Source organism: Capsicum annuum, chromosome 4 (assembly GCF_002878395.1).
Source record: "Capsicum annuum cultivar UCD-10X-F1 chromosome 4, UCD10Xv1.1, whole genome shotgun sequence".
NCBI classification, from domain to species: Eukaryota; Viridiplantae; Streptophyta; class Magnoliopsida; order Solanales; family Solanaceae; genus Capsicum; species Capsicum annuum.
Window position 1 is genome coordinate 123,317,779 of NC_061114.1, and position 20,500 is coordinate 123,338,278.

The following is a 20,500-nucleotide window of genomic DNA, read 5'->3' on the forward strand; positions in this document are numbered from 1 at the left end:
TTGGTGATTGGGTATTTTAAAGGTATATCCCATGAACAGACTGATGCAGTTTTGCAAGAAGGGAAAGGTGAGTCCTTGGTATTTTGGCCCATATTTGATTTAGAAGAGGGTTGGTAATGTTCCCTATGAATTGGAGTTTTCCTCTACTTTGAGCTCCATCCATCCGATATTCCATGTATCTATTTTGCGAAAATGTGTAGATGATCTATAATTAGTTGTTCCTGTGGATGATGTTGGTATTTTTGAAAATTTGTCTATGAAGAGTTCCCGATAAGGATCTTAGATTGGTAAGTCCACCGGTTGTAAATGAAGGAGGTGTCTTCGGTGAAGGTTCTATGGAGGAACCAGAAGTCTGAGGAAGCTACTTGGGAGGAAGAAGTGGACATGAGGTCCAAGTATCCGCATTTGTTTTCCATTATGAAAACTCATGCTTAAGGTATGTATTAATCTTCTAAACTTGATTTATGTCTTTGATAGGCAAAATGAGTTTGTCCCTAAACTGTGGATTTAGCAAGTTTTCTGTTAGAAAATGGGTTCGAGTCCCAAAGTTAATTAAATGATTGATTGGTAATGATCATGGAACGTGTCCTATCTTTATTGCATGTTCTTGTGTTCCAACTTGGTTAATGTTTAGTTTGATGTCTAATAATGTGTTAACTCATGCCTGTTCTTGCCTTACCCATCATTCCACGATGTATGATCCAAGTGGTGAAGAATTTAAACACCGTGGCTTTGAACCCCTAGAAAAATTCCCATAGTTAATATTTTTGGGTAAGGTATGACTCATGAGAACTAGTCATACCCTAGGCTATGATTTGGTGTCATCTCACTCTTATGTTAGGCTGTGTAGTGGGGGTTACATTCTGTCTAAGGGACTATTTATCCTCTCTAAAGTTGTATGATAGGGTACTAGTCATAAGATGTCAAGTCGTATTATGTGCTCAGATTGATCTAGTGGACACTATCTTGGGTATGATTTTAATCATACCAATTGTACCCTAGGGTACGATTCATGCATGTTTAGTTGTATGTTGATCATTAAGGGTGTCCAAGTAGGGGTTTTGGGAATGAGTTAGGATACCACTTGTACCCTAGGTTACGGGTCAAGTAGGTGATTCGTACCCTCCTGGGTGGAATTTTCATCTTTTAAGATGAGGAATTTTCTGACTTTTCCAAACCTAAACCCTTATGAACCATGACTTATAACCATATTTGTCCTTTTAATCTTCACATATACAAGATAAAAAATATTCCAAAAAATCTCTTAAATCTTCTCTCAAATCCTCTAACAAGATTGGGGCTAGGGTTTATCAAAGAGGCCATCTAGAGACTTGAGGACCAAGAATATCTCTATGAATCATCTTGTATAAGGCATATGACTCTTTCCTTATTGTTATTTCTCAAATATCATATTATTTAAGCATTTTTTGTGAATATTTAATGGTAGTTTTTGAAACAAATGTTGAGGGTTTTGATGTATTGTGATAGGTAATGTTTACACCGGTTTCAACTTGTGTTTGTACATATTTTGGTGATGATTGGCACATGTGGGTGCTTGTTGACAGTGGTTTAACAAATGGGTCATGAGTAACCCTAATGTTGATGGTTTTCACTTTGATTTTTGTCATGGTAAAGCTATGACCTAAAAGTGTTTGTGAAAATAACTAAGAGAAATGACTAGTATGTATGTTAATAGTGTTTTCAACTAAGGCAATAGCTTAATGAGTAAGAATGTTTGGTAAATGAATTGGTAAAGGCGTTTTTGGCCATGTAATGATTAAAGTGGTAACCTTTGTGGGTTGAATGGTCAAAAGGGGTTGGAGTCCCTAAGTATGAAATTGAATTGTGTTTTGAATTAAAGCTTGACATATGAATGGTTTGATAAATGTTTTGATGGCCATAATTTGACTTGAATAGTAGTTGAAACTAAGACATTGGCCTATTAAAGAGATTGATTAATATATGGGTCATGGACACCTTATGGTCATATATGGTGTTGAATTGTGGCCTTGATGGCTTAAAATGGCTAAGCGGGTTAAAGTTCTTAAATGTTTAATTGAGTGGCTGTGAATGAATAGACAAAGGGTTAGAGTCCCAATGTTGACTAGTAATGGATACAATGGCTTGTGGTTGGATTCCACTTGTTTGATAAGATGGCTAGTGGTTAGAGTCCACTTGTCTCACAAAATGGCTTGTGGTTAGAGTCTACTTGTCTAACATAACAGCTTGTGGTTAGAGTCGACTTATCTAACAAAAGGCTTGTGGTTAGAGTCTACTTGCATAATAAGACATCTTGGGGTTAGAGTTCTCTTGCTTTATAAAATCTACGCAGCTGGATGGTTAGAGTCCTCCACTTCATGGTTCATGATTGAATACTTTGAAATGCACATTAAGGCTTTGTCTAAATATTCAACCCTTGATGTATCCATATATCTACATGCCTATGTGTATATATGGGTTGCTTATGATGATTTTATTTGGTAGTTAATTATGACACTATTTTATCCATTCCCGTTAGTTACAATCTAGCGCTCCAACCGTTAAACTTCTCTGAATGTTGTGTCCAATGGGACACAGGCGCGGGTGCTTCTTCTTCTCTTCTTGTTTAGTGATTAGGTGTTCGGGCAGTTTGAGTGTTGAAGTTGAAGTGGTGAGATTCCATACTTCAGAAGGCACACATTTCATGGTTTCTTACCTTATGTCATAGACTTATTTTGGATTTGGTTTTGGCTATTGTTGGGGTCTTGTCCCAACAAATTATTTAATTCAGATTTTTATAGACTTTGTGGATGACTGTGGACTTCGGTAGATTGGATGTTGTATGTTCAAATTAATGAATGGATAGACATTCTTAAGTTACGATTATTAGTCTTCTTTCCTCTCTTTTGATTATATGCTTGCAGTTCATCCAACACTTGTGGTTTGATATGATGGTTAAGTTAGGTTAACGGGGAGACCCCGGTACATGTTGGGCTTGAGATGCTCACATGAGAAGGCTCGATTTTGGTCGTGTTAGGATGGGTAGGTACTATTCTAACGAAAATAGTGGCTATCTTTCCTAAGTGCTTTAACACATCAAGAGTAACATTGAGCTCATCTCTAACAAAGCAAATTTTCAGAACTCTTATCTTCCTACTTATATTATGGTTTCCCTATCTCTTTAAGCTAGTTCACTTATATTCAGTAAGGAGTATTTTCTATCAACACATGATTTAATTTAATTAAATTTTCTATTTTCATGGCCCCACTCCCAACCACATTACATACACATTTTTATACTAATAGCTACTATTTCCTTGGGTCTTCACTTTCACTTCTTACTTCTTCAATTTTACTCTACTTAACAAAATTAAGTTTACAACTAAAGTGCTTAGGTGCTTTCGATCTAATTTAGGTCAATCAAAGAAAGGGAATGGGCTACATATGACGTTACAAAAGGAAAGGCTAAAGGATCTACGGGGCTAACTAAGATAATGCAATCAGGGTAGATAAATAGGGTATGAAACATGGCTATCAAATAAATACCTATATTATCTCCTAATCCCACATTTTTATTTCACATTTTACACACCAGACAACTTCTAGACATTAATTTACCACAAGGAATACAACAAAAGACCGCACCTACAGATGGCACATCCTCAAATAAAGTAGGATCCGTATACACTCTAAAGGAAGCAATAGCCAGAATTCACATTAATCCAACATCATATAAGAGTCATGTAACTGACATGACCCCAAATTGGTCCATGTCGTACAGGCACCCCAAGCTCACATTAATCGAAGGTCGCCCCGATAACCTAACCTAATAAACAATATAAATCACAAACGTCTGATGAATCCTGACTATATAATAAGATAGCGGAAAACATACTACAAGTTATAACTTAAACATATCTAATCACTTCATTAGATTCATCAAACTAACCAATATTCCCAAGTCCATAGTCTTCCGCAATACCTCTATACAAATCTGAAGTCTAAAAATATGAACATAAGTCGGGACATTTCACCGACAATAGCCAACATTAAGTCAAAAACATAAGGTAAAAAGACTATGAAATATATACCTTCCGGAGAATGGAAGCTCACCATTTCAATGTCACACACGATCTGCCAAAACACTTGGTCAATGTGTAGGAAAAGAAGATAAATCTCTGGCCCATATATCTCATGGGGACATAGCATCCAAAGTTGGTTAGCAGTTGGAGAGATAGCACGTACACCAAGGATAAGGATTAAATAGTACATTAGTTCAAATCCATGTCAAACAATCATATGCGATCACATTTACATAGGTATAGGTATATATGAAGATACATGCACATAGGTACACAACATGCCAAACCATGGAAAAAGTCATAATAGGCATTCTCGAATCATTTATTCATGATACATGGATGAAGGACTTCCCAACCTTTTTCCCTTACATTTTTTTCACATAGGGTTTCTACGTTACAATAGGAAAGAGGATACGAACCTTAAACCAAAACATCTTATATGATAGGTAGACACAAACCACAAACTAACATACAATATATGGTAAGTAGACACAAACCACTAACTGACATACCTCTTATGGTAAGTGGACATGAACCACAAACCGACATACCTCTTATGGTAAGTGGACTTGGACTAAAAACCAACACACCTTGTTTGGTAAGTGGACTTGGACCACAAACCAACACGCCTGGTATGATAAATGGACTTAAACCACAAACCAACATGCCTTGTATGATAAATGGACTTAAACCACAAACCAATATGGCTCATAATGTAAGTGTACTTGGACTACAAACCAACTCAACACGTATGGTAAGTGGACTTGGACCATGAACCAACTCCCACGATGAGTGGACTTGGATCACAAAACGGCATACCTCTTATGATAAGTACACTTGGACCACAAACTAGCGCACATCCTATGGTATGGTATGTGGACTCTGATGACAAATCAACACACGTCTTATACCATTAACAATCGATATTTGGACTCTATCCCTCCTTCCTCACGTATCAATATCCATATAATTCAACACTTAAGGACTCAAACCCATTTAAGTAATTCTAGACACCAATGGTATATATCAACATCATAAACAACCATATGGTCTTTGCTGACGCAAATTAGTCATTAATCATATAGATAGGCCCAAGGCCTCAGTTCACAGTAAGATGAAAGTTAATTTATGGTCACGAAGACCTCTACGAACCAATCATTCCTCCTTACTATTCTTATACACACGTTTTTCTTCAAACACAATTCAAGTTTATGTTTTAGGGACTGTGACCTATTTAGCCAACAAACTATCAAGGGCAACCTCTTACTCCTTACATGACCAACAACTCTTTTACAAACCATTTTCCAAGAATTGACATTCATTCACAACATCTTGTCACATTTATTTCCACTAAATCAATACCATAGATACATATTTGACCTTCACAAAGCCATTTAACTACTAATCACTGCGATAGACTAAATGCCCTGATTCAATTCATCATTAATTACATTTAGAGTCATCAAGACCCATATAACCATTAACATTTCATTATCAAACTTATACCATATTCTCTCCATATTTTAGTTCAACACACTAATCAAATCTAATTTCGTGTTTAGGAATTTCAATCCTCTTATTAGTCATTAACCTAATAAGGTCATGAAATATACAATACATGGCTCTCAATATATTTACAATATCAATTTTCAATCATTCATGTTTATTGGGCCATTGCCCTAATTCAAAACATTACCAACATATAACTAGACAATTCACTTTGACATTGTCATAAGCACCTTATATGCATACCTTTAACAAGGCTAATTTCATGGTAGAAATCTTCAATATTAGGGTTACTCAAGAACATCATGTTAAAACACACACAACAATCACCCACATATGGAAATCATTATCAATAATATGTATAAACATAAGTCTAAGCAAAAATCAACTTTATTCATCATTAGGAAAAAAACCCTTTTCATTTGGTTTCAAAATCACCGTGTACACTTACTAATAAAAGTGTAAAATACATGGGTTTAGATTTATTTAACAAGGGGAAGAGTTACATGCCTTAAGCAAGAAGATTCACCAAGAAATTTTACTCTTTGTTATCGTTAGATGAACACCCTTAAAACCCTAGCCTCTAATCTTCCAAAGAGTTTAGGATGTTAGATCCACTCTAAATGTATTTAAGGAGGCCATATACCCTTATGTAGTGAGGGGACATAGGGTTTAAGGTGTAGGAAATGACCACAGGGCCCCTAGTTAAAAATTGAAAATTTACCGTCCAAGTGGGTATGACTCACTTGAGTCAATCGTACCCTAGGGTTACGAGTGGTACCCTGATTCATACCCTAGGATTCACCTAGGTCATACTCACTGATCTTAATACGACTACATACCCTTGAGTTATATCTAGGGTACGACTCACACCTTAACCATCCACAACACTTGTACCCAAAACAATCCACTCTACACTAAGTGCCAAGCACCATACAACTTACTTAGGTACAACTCGTACCCATGAATACGACTGAGGGGAGGGAAAGTCATATTTATGATAGAATTCTACCCTCCTAGATTGCTCAAGGTACAAGAGGGGAGGAAGGAGTTGGTATGATTCATATCCAAAGGGTATGACTACCTTGGCTAATCATACCTTAGGCAACATTCTAAAAAACAAAAAATATTTGCAAGGCCAAGATCTTGGGTGTTTCATTCTCCCCCACTTAGGATCATTCGTCCTTGAATGACTGGTAAGGAAAGAACATTCACAAGTTAAAACATTACCACACATCAAATCAACCTTTAAAAACATTAGAACACAAGTCACCTAACAAGAATAAGGCACATATCATGATCATTTCCAATCGACTATTCATTTCATTAGCTTTGGTATTCCAACCCATCATTTATCAAAGACACTAAGTCAATTCAAAGCTCAAGGACTTAAAACAGTCAATTTTCAAAGATATAAAACAACTCAAGCATTGGTAACTTTAATCCCTTTCCTGCCAAAGATAGGAATAAATTCTAAGCATCGGGAACTTCAACCCATTGTTTATCAAAGACATAAACCAAATTAGGAACACCAACACACCTCACAAGCATGAGTTCCTAGAATGAAAAATAATTGTGGATTCTTAGACTTTATGTCCTCTTCCACCTCCCAAGTAGTTTTCTCAGAAATTCGGTTCCTTCATGGAATCATTACTGAAGCCACCTCTTTTGTTCGCAACAGGAAAACTTTCCAACCCTTGATCCTCATTGGGATATCCTCTCAGGACAAGGGACCAACAATACCAATGTCCTCAATGGGAAAAATCAACAAAGTATCAAATACGCACCTTCTACATATGATGACATGGAACATCGGATGGATGGAACTCATGCCAGTGGGCTAGTCCGAATCAACTTAGACCCTTACAGGGAACACCATCCCTTGAGCCACTTAAGGAACCTTCTTCTTGCACAATTAACAACACATTAGGGAATTTTTAGTATGACCTTAGCGGTCCAACGATCTATGGAAGCATAGCACGAATGCAACCAATTCACCACCAAATGACATCAAATGCAATCATGTACACCTCTATAAATCAACAAGACATTCTTAACTACCAACAACTATCACACACCCCTTACAGAATCCTTAAAACCATAGAGTCTCTTATCGGGATAGAAACAGAAAAAGGAACCTAAATTACTTGGAACCAAATTGAAATACATAATCATAGATAGGATTGAACATACTAAGCGAAGAATACATAACACAGGTAAGGAGATTTTCAATATACTCATAACAATATTCAGAGACACCTCAGACTCCTGGTGATTAGAATGTTTATACAAGCGACTCCAGCCAATATCGCTACAAAAAATAGAAACAAAGATAGCATATTTCGGTGCAGGTGTAGATGAAGTATCAATAGTGGCTCTGTTATCCTTAGTAGCCACTCAAGAATGGCACTCTCATTATATGTTCATAATCTGACCATAATAAAAACATCTATTCTTCCCATTTTCGCACTCCCCACAGTGATGCTGACCATAGAATATGCAAAGGGGATAGGTCGGCTCTGATTGGGCCTCACTGGCCTAATGATCACCACTCACCCAGTTCTTTATCTAGGATAACCTTCCACCAGACTATTAGCCACCACGTATCTTAGAAGGCTGAGACCTCTTACCTTATCTCTTAATAATCTCATCTTTTTTCTTTATCTCTTCCTTTACTTGTTGTATGTACACAACCAACCTAGAGATATTTTTATCACTGATCAACAAAGCCATCTTACTCCCAAGGACCAATTTAAGAGATAGCCCCAAAATGAATTTATACATAATAGCTCTCATGCTAGAAACCATCCCAGGAGTAACCTACACAATTGATGAAATCTCAAGGCATACTCTTTAGCGGACATCCTACATTGCCTCAAATTCACATACTCTTTTGTTTTCACTTCCCTCAATACCTAAGGAAAGATGCGGCCAATGAAGGCACTAGAGAAATCTTCCCACTCGATGGGTTAGAACCCATACATCTAGACATTTCCAACTCTTTTTACTGTTGGTATGCTACAATCTTTAATTGGTAGAAAGCAAAATCAACACTTTCCACCACCAATACATGTATAATCTGGAAGATCTTCTCGATTTCATCAATAAAACTTTTTGGATTATCCTTAACTTTCACACCTGTAAACATAGAAGGGTGCAACTTCATGAATTAGCAAACCCTTGTAGCCTTAGAGGAAGTAACAAAAAAAATACCACATCCAAATTGAGAAGCTACCAATTAGGTTAAGAGGTTGATAGAGCGGTGAAACTCAGCATTAGGAGTATCCCCTTGAAGGGGTTGAGAAGAAGTGTCACCCTTACTAGCAAGGTTAGTGGGGAAGGTGGAACCAGATAATCTCAAATCACTCCCATAATTAAGGGGTGAGGTAGTTGTTGTCAAGTAACGTAATTTGAATTGGGGTCGAATCTCAAGGAGCGAATTATAGACTTTAAAAACTATGGGTGCTCAAACTACTATGAGATAACTAAAAATGCTAACAAAAATGACATGTAAAATAAAATGTTGGGATTTGTATGGGATCTTTTTGTACGATCTTTAGAAAATAATCAACAGATAACACTTTTGTTTTAAGCAACGATATTGGGGAAAATCCTAGGATTATGTATACCTAAAGGAAAAAATATTTGGTTAACTAATTTTTTAGCATGAAATTTAATTGTTAACTAAATTAGAAGGTTATTATGATCAATCTTTCGATAAAACCACAATGATTTCACCCGTTGGCTCTTTCGAGCACCTAATAAGTATGATATTCGTAATCACCCAAAACCTCAATCAAGCATCCCTATTTCTAGGATAATGCTTTTGACATGATTAGAACTCCTAATATACATATTAATAAGATTAAAAAAGAGATCCAACCATAGGCTTAATTGTCTATCATTGCCTTGTGACCCCTATAACTCTCTTTTAAGACTATTATGGGTTACCACATGTTCAAATTCATCCCTCTTTCGAGGATGATAAAGAGTTTCTAGAGTTTGGGGTTTTCACCCATAAAACCCATTTAGATATTTGGGGCTTTCACTCATTAATTTTCATCTTATAAGCTCAAGAAATGGTGAAATCCTTACTCAATAACTAATAATCATGCAAAGACAACAACACACATAGATAAATTACACTCTAATTAAACATAATCCTAAGACTAAAGAGAGATATACCATAAGGATTATCTAAAACATTCTTTCTTCATAAAAATCCTATGAAATTTAATCTCCAAAGTTAATTACACACTTGCCTAATTATGGTTTCAAATCTAGAATTAAAAGATATATTATAAGGTAAGCAATCTAGAAAGGGTTTTTTCCTATTGATTGTTTGGAATCCATTTATGTAATTTTATGAATTTGCCGTTGGGCATAATCCCGCTGAGCTGCGATTGCATTAGTTTGACTACGATCGCAGTTATGCAACAATAGTTTTGTACCAAGAACGAATTGCTTTGGACATCTTGACTGGCACAATAGTGGATAGAGGACCGCAGTCATGGTAACAGAGGCTGATGTAGTCTAGGTCTTCACTTACTCCGTTATTTGCTCCCTTTTTATTATTTTCAGCTCCAATCCACATTTTTGGTATCGTCAACTTTATGATGGCAAAGAATGGATATTAGTGAATTTAACCAATAATTTTTCCTTATTTATTCATTAAAAATAAGGTAATGTGCATGAGTAATGAGTGCGAATGACTGGTAAAATCACCACTCTTCAACACCCCCAACTTAAGACCTTGCTTGTACTCAAGGACCGCTACCTCTTCATTTGAGATAATTTCATGTGTATTCCATCTTTATATCACTCAATGATCATGAAGAATCAAACGTGATTGGAACTACCATAAGAATTTCACATATGGGAAAATAGGTTTTCAATGATCCCCCTCATCATAAAATAAAATAGTAAAGGATGTAATAGACTTCGGGGAGAAACTACATAAGTATTAATATTAAAAAAATGACTCACATGTTGACTACAATAATTTTATACTTCCAATTGTCTCATTGTGCGGAAGATGACAAAATTGCCCACCTCAACTAGTTCAAATACCTCCTTAAAGGAAAGAATAAAATTCACACACCTAGTTACCAATCATGCAACAAGGACTATTAAGTGCAAACACTCACTATCTCAAGAAATTCTCCATGTTAACAAGTACCATGCCATAGGATTGCCCCTATTTTCCACCACTACTACAATGACCACACTTGGTTGGGAATCAGAAAGGGCTTTTTCAGTTTTTAATATAGGTTTAGGTTTGGGGTAGGATATCATATAGAAATAACAAGGCGACACCCTTCCTTGAACATTCACATCTCACCCCCATTTTTTATGCTTCACTTATTGGGCCACTTTTTTTCACTTTACTCTTTAGCCTACCTTGGCTTTTTCTTAGTCTTCCCATATTTCTATTTTTCTCTTATTCTATAATTTTTACACATAGATAAAGCCTTTCTTTCTTTTATGGGATCTTTTATCTATTCAAATCTAAAATGCTTTATTCTTTTAAGATTGGAGGAACCTTCTTAGGACTTTGTGGCTCAAATTTACTTCTTTCTCTTTCCACCACACTTAACTTAAGCTTTTATCCTTAATTTTTAGTCTTAAGTTCAAGGAAGATAGGGTTCAAGAGCGAATGAATAGAATGGTCATGGTTTCTAATGCGTTTGCCAAAGAAAAGTCCAAAGGCTCGAAGAGGATGACTAGGGGTAACTTTTATGTATTCGTAGGATCTTTAGGATAAAGTGGACTTCCAAAATCAGAAGATGGCCTATGATCTTTTTACCAACTAAGCACAGTCAAAAATTTGCATAGAAAGACTAAAGTGCCAAGTTCTAGATAGTACAAGTACACATGAGATGAAGATAATTAATCTCACACACATGTAATACAAATGTCATCGAAGGGATTCAATTGTTCTACCCGCTTGAGAAAAAGATGAAGTATTCACCATTTTTCCAAATTCAACTTTCGCAGTCATAGAAAGGGGGGAAAATTTTGTCACAAAGTTGCTCACGTCCATGCATTTGAATTTTTCAAAACTTTTAAATGACAGAGAGGGTTGTTTGCTTTTGTATCCACACCACATATAACTTACTAATCATGGAAAATATCCAAGCTGTTGTCTCACATAGAAGTTCATAGTATGGGTGAACCACAATATGGTTACTCAGACTTTACCAATGGATCTTAATGCAACCCTAAATTATCAATGCTACAGGTACTAAGACTTCCCTTATATTCAATGGCCTTGATTCCATGGGTACTCAGACATCCCCTACATCTATGGTTAGAAACCCAATCACAAAGGCAAAGCTCAACTAATAAAATTTAAAGTAAAATAGCAAACTATAAAAAAATAGTTAATCCATGCAAATGTGAGCACCATCAGAGTGGCCAAATATTACAACCCAAATAAAAATCACTATAAGGATTTTCTTGAAGAATAGAAAAGTGTGTAACAATATCAATAATGCAAGTCCAAATGAAATGAATAAAGAAACACCCCCAACTAAAAAGGTAGAAGTGTCCCTACTGCATGACTAAACAAAGTTAACAAAGAGATAAGGGTGCTCCATAAAACTCTATCAAAGATCACTATCCTTTTTAGACTTTTCACCATCACCATTAATCTTGAGATTAAACTATTCCTGCATACAAGTACTTGAGCAAAGTGTAAGGAAATTAGGGGGTAGTCAGTAAATCAACTAGCTTTAGTGTCTGAAATCGCGGCCAACTTACCGTGATCGAAGACATATGGGTATCCATGATCATGCATGGGGACCACGATTGCAATAACCGAGGGCATGTCTGCTCTTCTATTTTCCCTGTCCAGCTTTTCTACTCACTTTGGGCTTGTTGCTCTTTTGATTGGTATTTACCTAAAATTATGCCCACTTCTTACTTTCGAACCTTATACAAAACACTCCATAGTGTCACATATGCCTGAGTTATTCATATACAAAAACTAACATCAATACTATATAAATATGATAAAAAGGATACAAGTCATCCTCATTGCATTTGTGGGTTGCCTCCCATAAAGCGCCTTACTTATCATTGTGGCACGCTGTTGACATATATCAATTTGTCAAGGAGGGTCCACAGGACCCCACTTATCAAACTCCCCTTCATCAATCAACCTTTCAACAATGCTTTTAATTTTTTTCTTCTTTTTGTCGATTAGACTTTGGGACAAACTCTCTTTTGATCGAGCATTGGCTATTTTTCTTCCCAAGTCCTCCGTAAAGTTCTCTTACTTTGTATTTTTACCCTCTGCATGTATCGGCAAGATTTGATCATCATTTTTGAGGCTGGTGATTATGCCACTAGTGGAGTCTCCCTTAGGTTTAGCATCTATACATGAGAAATTAGTCCCATTTGATTATCCAATTCTTTGATAGAGGCAAAATAGGAGAACACCATTTTAAAGAGTGAAATGAAGTCCTCTTTTAATTACAAAACCATTTTGTCCATTCCTTTAACTCTATTCAAAATTCTTGTAAGGAGATCCTCCGTTTGCCTCTGTCTGCGTCAGTAGAGCTTCACTTTTTATTAGAATCCCAATCATGGTGAGGTGGAAAATGGCAATAATCATGTTCCCAATTTCTCTAAACTTGACCATCGCCATAATTTATCCAATCTTAATTCCCTTCTTACCTACGATAGGCCAGATGAGAACCCCCAAGTGGTTAGCTAGGTACCAAATTTTTTCCTCCATTCTCCTAGATTCTTTATCTTCGTAATGGGCTATTGGTGTCATAGGGTTTTCCATTTTCATGGGTGCACCCATGAAATAATTGGCTAGGAGATCAAGTTGGTTTAAAATCCTTCCCATGGTTTGCTTTTGATCCTCATCCTACTTTCTTTGTTCTCTACTAACCATGGGGTTGGGTGGAGGGCTATTTGAAAAGTTGATGTCTCAGTTATGACATTCCCAATTGTGTTTAGTTAGCTCCCTACAAAATTTTGTAGTCGTATGGAAGTGCAAGTTCAAGAGAGAACCTTCTGCCGCATTGTTTACCATTATTTGGTTCAAAGAACCTAGTGCCCGATAGAATATCTAGAGAACTGCCTTCCCCAGAATCTTGTGGTTAGGGCATTTGGCTAACTTCCTATGAAGTTTCTCCCATATTAATGAAGTAGCTCCCTGTTCCTTTGTCTAAAGTTTATAATTTCATCTCTTGATGACACATCTTAGAAGGAGAGGAGTATTGATAGAAAACTCCTTTGTGAGCTTATTCCATAAAGTGAGTGAAGCCGTAGGGAGTGTGCAGAACCATAATATGAGAAATGTTGAAGGGAGTACAAACTTCCAAAAATTTCTTTAAGTGAATGCATGGATCTTCATAGACTTGGCCTCTGTATAGCCCCTTTATTTGCCACACATGAAGCATGACACTAGTCATGTGAAATGTGCCATTCCCATGGTGAGGTGGGATATGATTTTCACTTGCATGACTCCCACCGTTTAAGTGGCTTTTTCCATGAGTGGGTACATCAAATGACTCCACAGGATTGGTTTTTTCACTCATAGTTTCATTTATGCTAAGATTACATACAAAAGATTAATAAAAAAAAAATTAAAATACGACACTCTGGATACTCCAAAGTAAAAACAACACCACAATAACAAAATTTATATTTCACTCCCCGATAACGGTGCCATTTTGCTAATGCTCAACTCACTCCCATAATTAAGAGGTGAGGCAGTCATTATCATGTAACCCAATTTGAATTGGGGTCGAATCTCAAGGAGAAGATTATAACTTCAAACACTATGGGTGCTCAAATTACTATGAGATTACCCATAATGCAAACGAAAATGACATGTAAAATAAAATAGGGGGATTTTTATGGGAACTTTTTGTACGATCTTTAGTAAATGATCAAGAGATAACGCTTTTGTTTTAAGCAACAATTTTGGGGGAAATCTTGGGATTATTTCTACCTAAAGGTAAAAGAATGTGGGTTACTGATTGTTTAGCATGAAATTTAATTGTTAACTAAAGAATAGGATAGGTCGCAGGTTATTGTGGTTAATCTTTCGATAAAACCACAATGATTTTACCCATTGGCTCTTTTGAGCACCTAACAAGTGTGATATTTGTAATCACCCAAAACATCAATAAGGCATCCTTATTTCTAGGATGATGCTCTTGACATGATTAGCACTCCTAATACACTTATTTCTAAGATTGCAAAAGGGAGCCAACTATAGGCTTAATTGTCCACCATTGCCTTGTCCCCCTATAACCCTTGTTCAAGGATGTTATGGGTTACCTTATGTTTAACTACATCCCTCTTTTGAGGTTGAAAAAGGGTTTCTAGAGTTTGGGGTTTTCACCCATCAAACCCATTTGGAAATTTAGGGCTTTCACCAATCAAATTCTATCTCATAAGCTCAAGTAATGGTGAAATCCTTACTTAACAAATAATAATCCCATGACTAAATTACTTAGCTATTGATGATGAAAGTAAAGCGAGATATACTTTAAAGATTATCCAAATCATTCATTCTTCACGAAAATTCTAAGAAAATAAGCCACCCAAGTTAGTTACGTACTTTCCAAATTAGGGTTTAAAGTCTAGAATTAAAAGATATCTTATAAGGTAAGAAAACTAGAAAGGGTTTTCTCCTATATATGGTTTGGAATCCATTTCTATAATTTTATGAATCTACCTCTGGGCATAATCTCGCTGAGCTGCAATCACATCTGTTTGACTGCGATCGTGGTTACGTGATAGTGGTTGTGTGCCGCGACCATATTACTCTTACCGTATTGACTGACCATGATACGGATAGAGGACCACAGACATGGTAACCAACGCTGATGTAGTTCAGGTCTCCAGTTACTCTCTTCTTTGCTCCCTTTTTATTATTTTCAGCTCCAATCTATATCTTTTGGTCTCTTCAACTTTATGCCTACAAAGAGTGGATATTAGTGCATCTAACCATAAATTTTGCCTTATTTATTCATTAGAAACAAGGTAATGTGCATAAATAATAAGTCTAAATTAGTGGTAAAATCACTATTCATTAGGACCCCACGAGGATGGTTAGATGTCGTAACCCTAGCCCAGGTTTGAACCCCAAAAGTTAGATTAACTCTATCCATATTATCCCCAATCGAGAATGAAGAGTTTACCTGATTATCAGATCTCCTTAGAGGCATGATCTGAAAGATTGCAAACAAAATTCACAGGAATCCAAGACCTAGACTCTATAGCTTGAGATTGGAAGATAAGAAACTAAAATATTTCCAAAAATATCTCGTAGCACCTCTTTTATAAGTGTGACGTGGTTCAAACTCATAAAAGATACTCTACTCTACATGGTATTGTGGACAACCAACTGACCATGAACCTATGATCTTAGAATAATTGAGACTAGGTGTCCGAAAAGTAGTCATTCAATACCATATAGATGCTTTTACATTCAAAACCACTTATATCAGGTAATCACACACAACACTAATAAGAACATCTCAATTATTTCTAATACAAAAAGTTTAAAATTTATTCATCTTAATGAAAAAGGGATACTCATTTCAAAGGGAGACCCCTCGAAAATGAATCGAAAATAAAAACCAAGGGGTGGGTGAAGTGCGCCCCTACTAGACTGACACCAACAAAACCAAACAAACATAGAGAAAGATTTTGTAATTTTTCAAATTAGTCAAAAACTAGAAAAATGAATAAAACTAGAAATCCTATAGAAATACTTCACCAGTACCAATCAAATGTTTTCCCACCTCACACTTAAAATCGCACTTTATCTCCAAAGTATAATTTAAATGAAAGGATATAAATACTCCTTGAGGACTCTAGGCCTAACATTGACATCTTAACCATCAATGATTTCACGTGGACCTAAAACCAGTCTTTTCCATGCTCCTTAGCTTAAATTATTGGTACTCAAACTACCCGTCAACTTGTGACTCAAACAAAAATAGAAATAACAATGATACTAAAGAAAAATGAGAGAAATAAAAACCTACATCAACTTTGTTTTCCTTCCAAGAAGCGCCTTATTTATTGTCGAAGTACGTCCACATCACCATTCTTCAATCATAGTACGTCAACTTTTTCATCCTACTCAAAGGACATCTTCTCACTATTTTCTAATTCCTAAGTGCTGACTCTTAAGGTCTTTATCTTTTTCAACACTAGCCTTATCAGGCTCTTTCTCAAGTTTTTTATCTCTACACTTAATGGAGAGTTTGGGACACTTTATAAGATAGTTCATAGATATCAATAGAGGTTGACATTCCTCTACCCCACACTTATTCACTTCTATAGCCGTGATTATGCACAAATACTTACAGTTTGAGTTGGATTTAGTGTTTTATATACCTCGAATACCATATCTTCATCATTTATTTTTATTGTTAGAGTGCCCTTTCTTACGTTAATAAGTTTTCTTCTCGTCACCAAGAATGGACGTCCAAATATGATCGCTACCCTATCGTATGAATAATAATAAATATCAATAAAGTTAGTAGGAATAAAGAACTTACAAACCTTAATGGGGATGTCTTTGATGAATTCTTTGCATTGCACTCTCATTCTATCTTTCATCTAAAGCACTACAAAGCAGAGCCTCAATTTCCTAATCCAAGAGTATTTAAAATAGATAGGGGCATTAAATTTATATTTGCCCCCAAGACACTAAAAATATGAACAACATCATTTTCACTAATTTTTATGGATAGGGTAAAACTTTTTAAGTCCTTAAGCTTCTTCAACATCTTGCTCATCACAACTAAAATGCACTCTTTCGTCTATACCTCCATCTTAATTTCACCCAGTTTAGTCATAGTGGTCAGTATATCCTTCATATATTTGGCGTACTTAGGTATACTGATGATAGGCGAAATTACGCGCCTATATCAATATATTTTGCCCATATTTTAGCCTAGTTTCGAGAACTAATTATCTATTTCGTACACTTTTAGTCCTTTTTCCTGTAAATGAGCTAACAAATGTGATTAGGAAAGTTTCAGGTATAAATGATGCAAAATACAGCAATTTATGGCTTACTTGACGCAAAAGAAAGCTCACAAACGAGATGGAAAGGAGCTGGACGCATAAAGGACTAAATCTGCTGCATGGAAAATCTGTCCCGGGCTAAAACAGTATTTCTGAAGACTTTGGGACTTACAGACACAAAGCTGGATTTTTGCCATAATACATTAACCTAGTGCAATTAGGTTATGTGTTTCATCATTCTATTTGGATTATAATTTTGTAACCTTACCCTAGTACAATTGGGTCAAGGATTTCATTAGTATATTAGGATTTGGTTATTTATTTTATTAGTTTAGTAGGAGTAGGATAGGAGTATTATAAATACCCTATCATGTTAGAGATTTTAAAAAAGAGGGGAGACATTCTGACAATTCATTCATCTCCTTACAATTAAGACATCTTCCTACAACCCATTCTCAATTCTTCATTCTTCTACTCTTAAATTCCACAACAAGAGAATCGTTACTTGCTACGGAATCACTAAAACCACACGCCAAACACCTACTATTCACGCCATCCACCATGCAAAACGTGATATCCTTCGCATTCATGGGTAACTAAATCTCTTAGTTGGGGTTATGGAAGCCGAATGAGTTACTATCTATAGCTATGAGTTTGTGAGTTCAAGACAAGTATATTGCTTATATCATTATTCTCTTCATCTTAAATCTACATTCTTTGCGGTTCAAACACAAGAACACGCCATTCTAACATCTGACCTGTTCGAGAGAAAGGTTATTTGTCTAGAAAAGAAGACGCATAGACCAACGCCAGTCTAACATCTGACTTGTTCGAGAGAAAAGTTATTTGTCTGGAAAAGAGATAATGTCAAGGTAGTAGGACACCCTTTCCTATTAAAAAGCTAGTGCCGTACCTGGACTAACTTCTTGGAGAATTCGTACCGTTAGTCACGCTTTAAGCTCGAGAGAGTTAAAGTGAAATAGTCCTTGTTTAGGTCGAGAGACGCTTGGATTTACCATCGACTACAATTCTCTATAAGCAATTACATGTCAAGACTCTACACACTCATAGCCAATAGAGACGTATACCTCAGAAGGTGGACATAACCCCAACGCCTCAATTCTCATTGTTTACAACACACGTGACAATCTCTCTTTATTTTGCTATTTTCAGTTCTTACATTCTTGTTTTGGTTACATACTACAATCCCCCCTTTCCTACGAGACTTGCACTAAAAGTCTAGTAATTTCTCTTGCTTGTTGGCCAAGCTATTCTCTGTGGGATCGATACCCAACCCAGGTTGGGTTCTATATTTGCTAACGACCGCTTTACACTCCCACGAGAGCTGTAGATTGAGCGTTATCATATACCTTGCAAAAAAAAATAACAATAGGAGGTTAATGTGAAATTAGATAAGTATGTCAAGGAACTTCCTATAACATACATCCATGTTGGCCTTTTTGAACTTTTGAGGGAATGGCGGTGGTGGTCTCTCTTGTACATGCTCAGCTGCCTTTGATTTTGGGTACTCAAACTTACCTTATTACTTAGCTTCTTTGGATTAAAATTTCTTTTCTTCATCCTGCTATGGACCAACTCTGCTTGTACCTCCAAGATTTCCTTGGGAAGACTATCCATCAATTTTTGACAACTTCTCAAGGTGATTGCCATAACCTACTTTGAATTCTCTATGTCACTTGGTAAGCCCCATTGTGGTCTTGTATTTTAAATGTAAGGTAGATACCCCAACCATGTCTCTTTATTCTTTTGAGCAAGTTGTTCATTTTTAATCTCTGCAACTATTAGTTATTGATTTGGCAGAATCTTTGATCAGAGTTGAATTTATGCTCTTTAGTGTTGTTATCCTAACTTATTTAGCCATTTTTTGAGGACTACTTGTGTGATAAATGAGTAAATAAAGATATAAATAGCCATAAAAGTGTGTAAGTATATGACTAGAATGTTCATGGTTTCTTTCTAACAAGTTTGTACTTAAAATGGTCACTAAGAGTTCAACCAAGAATAATAGTGTTACTAGCTTGAGCTAGGTTACTTAAAATGGTCACTAAGAGTTCAACCAAGAATAATAGTGTTACTAGCTTGAGCTTGGTTTTTGTCTAGTCTATCGGTATGGATTCTAATGTGTTTGATGAGTTCCTAGTGATTTGATTATGTATTTATATGTGTAAAAACGTTTTAATAATGTTCAAGGGTTATTTGAAATAATCCAATAGTCAAAACTATAAGTTAAACATAAATATGGGCAAGCCTAGTCTTTGCTCGAGTTTCTTATTCACCGTTATTGATATTGTGCTATTTTGAGATATAATATACAGTGTATAATGATTTAGTATGATTTTTGAGTTGATTTTAATGATATATGGATGTTTAAAAATATGGAAGTCAAGGAAAAACAATAGCACAAGGCTTTGTATTAAAGGACAAAGGCTTAAAATGTGTTTGGATGACAAATAGCAATTTACAATGAGGGTATGGGAATGAGCCCGCAACATGGAAATTTCTCCTTAGGATTAAGAAAGGTGATGTGTGGCTCTCTCCCTTTAATAAAAATATATGATGTGCCACTCTCTCCCATGGAGAAAGCAATGCGGCACACTACATAGTCCCATAAATGCAACATTCTCCTACTATAAATACAACACTTGTAAACATTGTTTTATACTAGGGATGAGTTGTATCTTTGGAGGGGGGATGATACATACTTTAATCAGTGTTTACATATCTTTAATTTATATTTTTAATGGATCATATCATGTATTCATTGATTTGGATTACGGTTATGTCTATTTGTTGCTAAACGCCCCCTTTTCGGGGTTAAGGCTAAGAAAATATTTACTTTTGCAATGACTTGAGTTTTTTTGGATTTATTATCATATATTATTGTTTGTTTAACCTTGTTT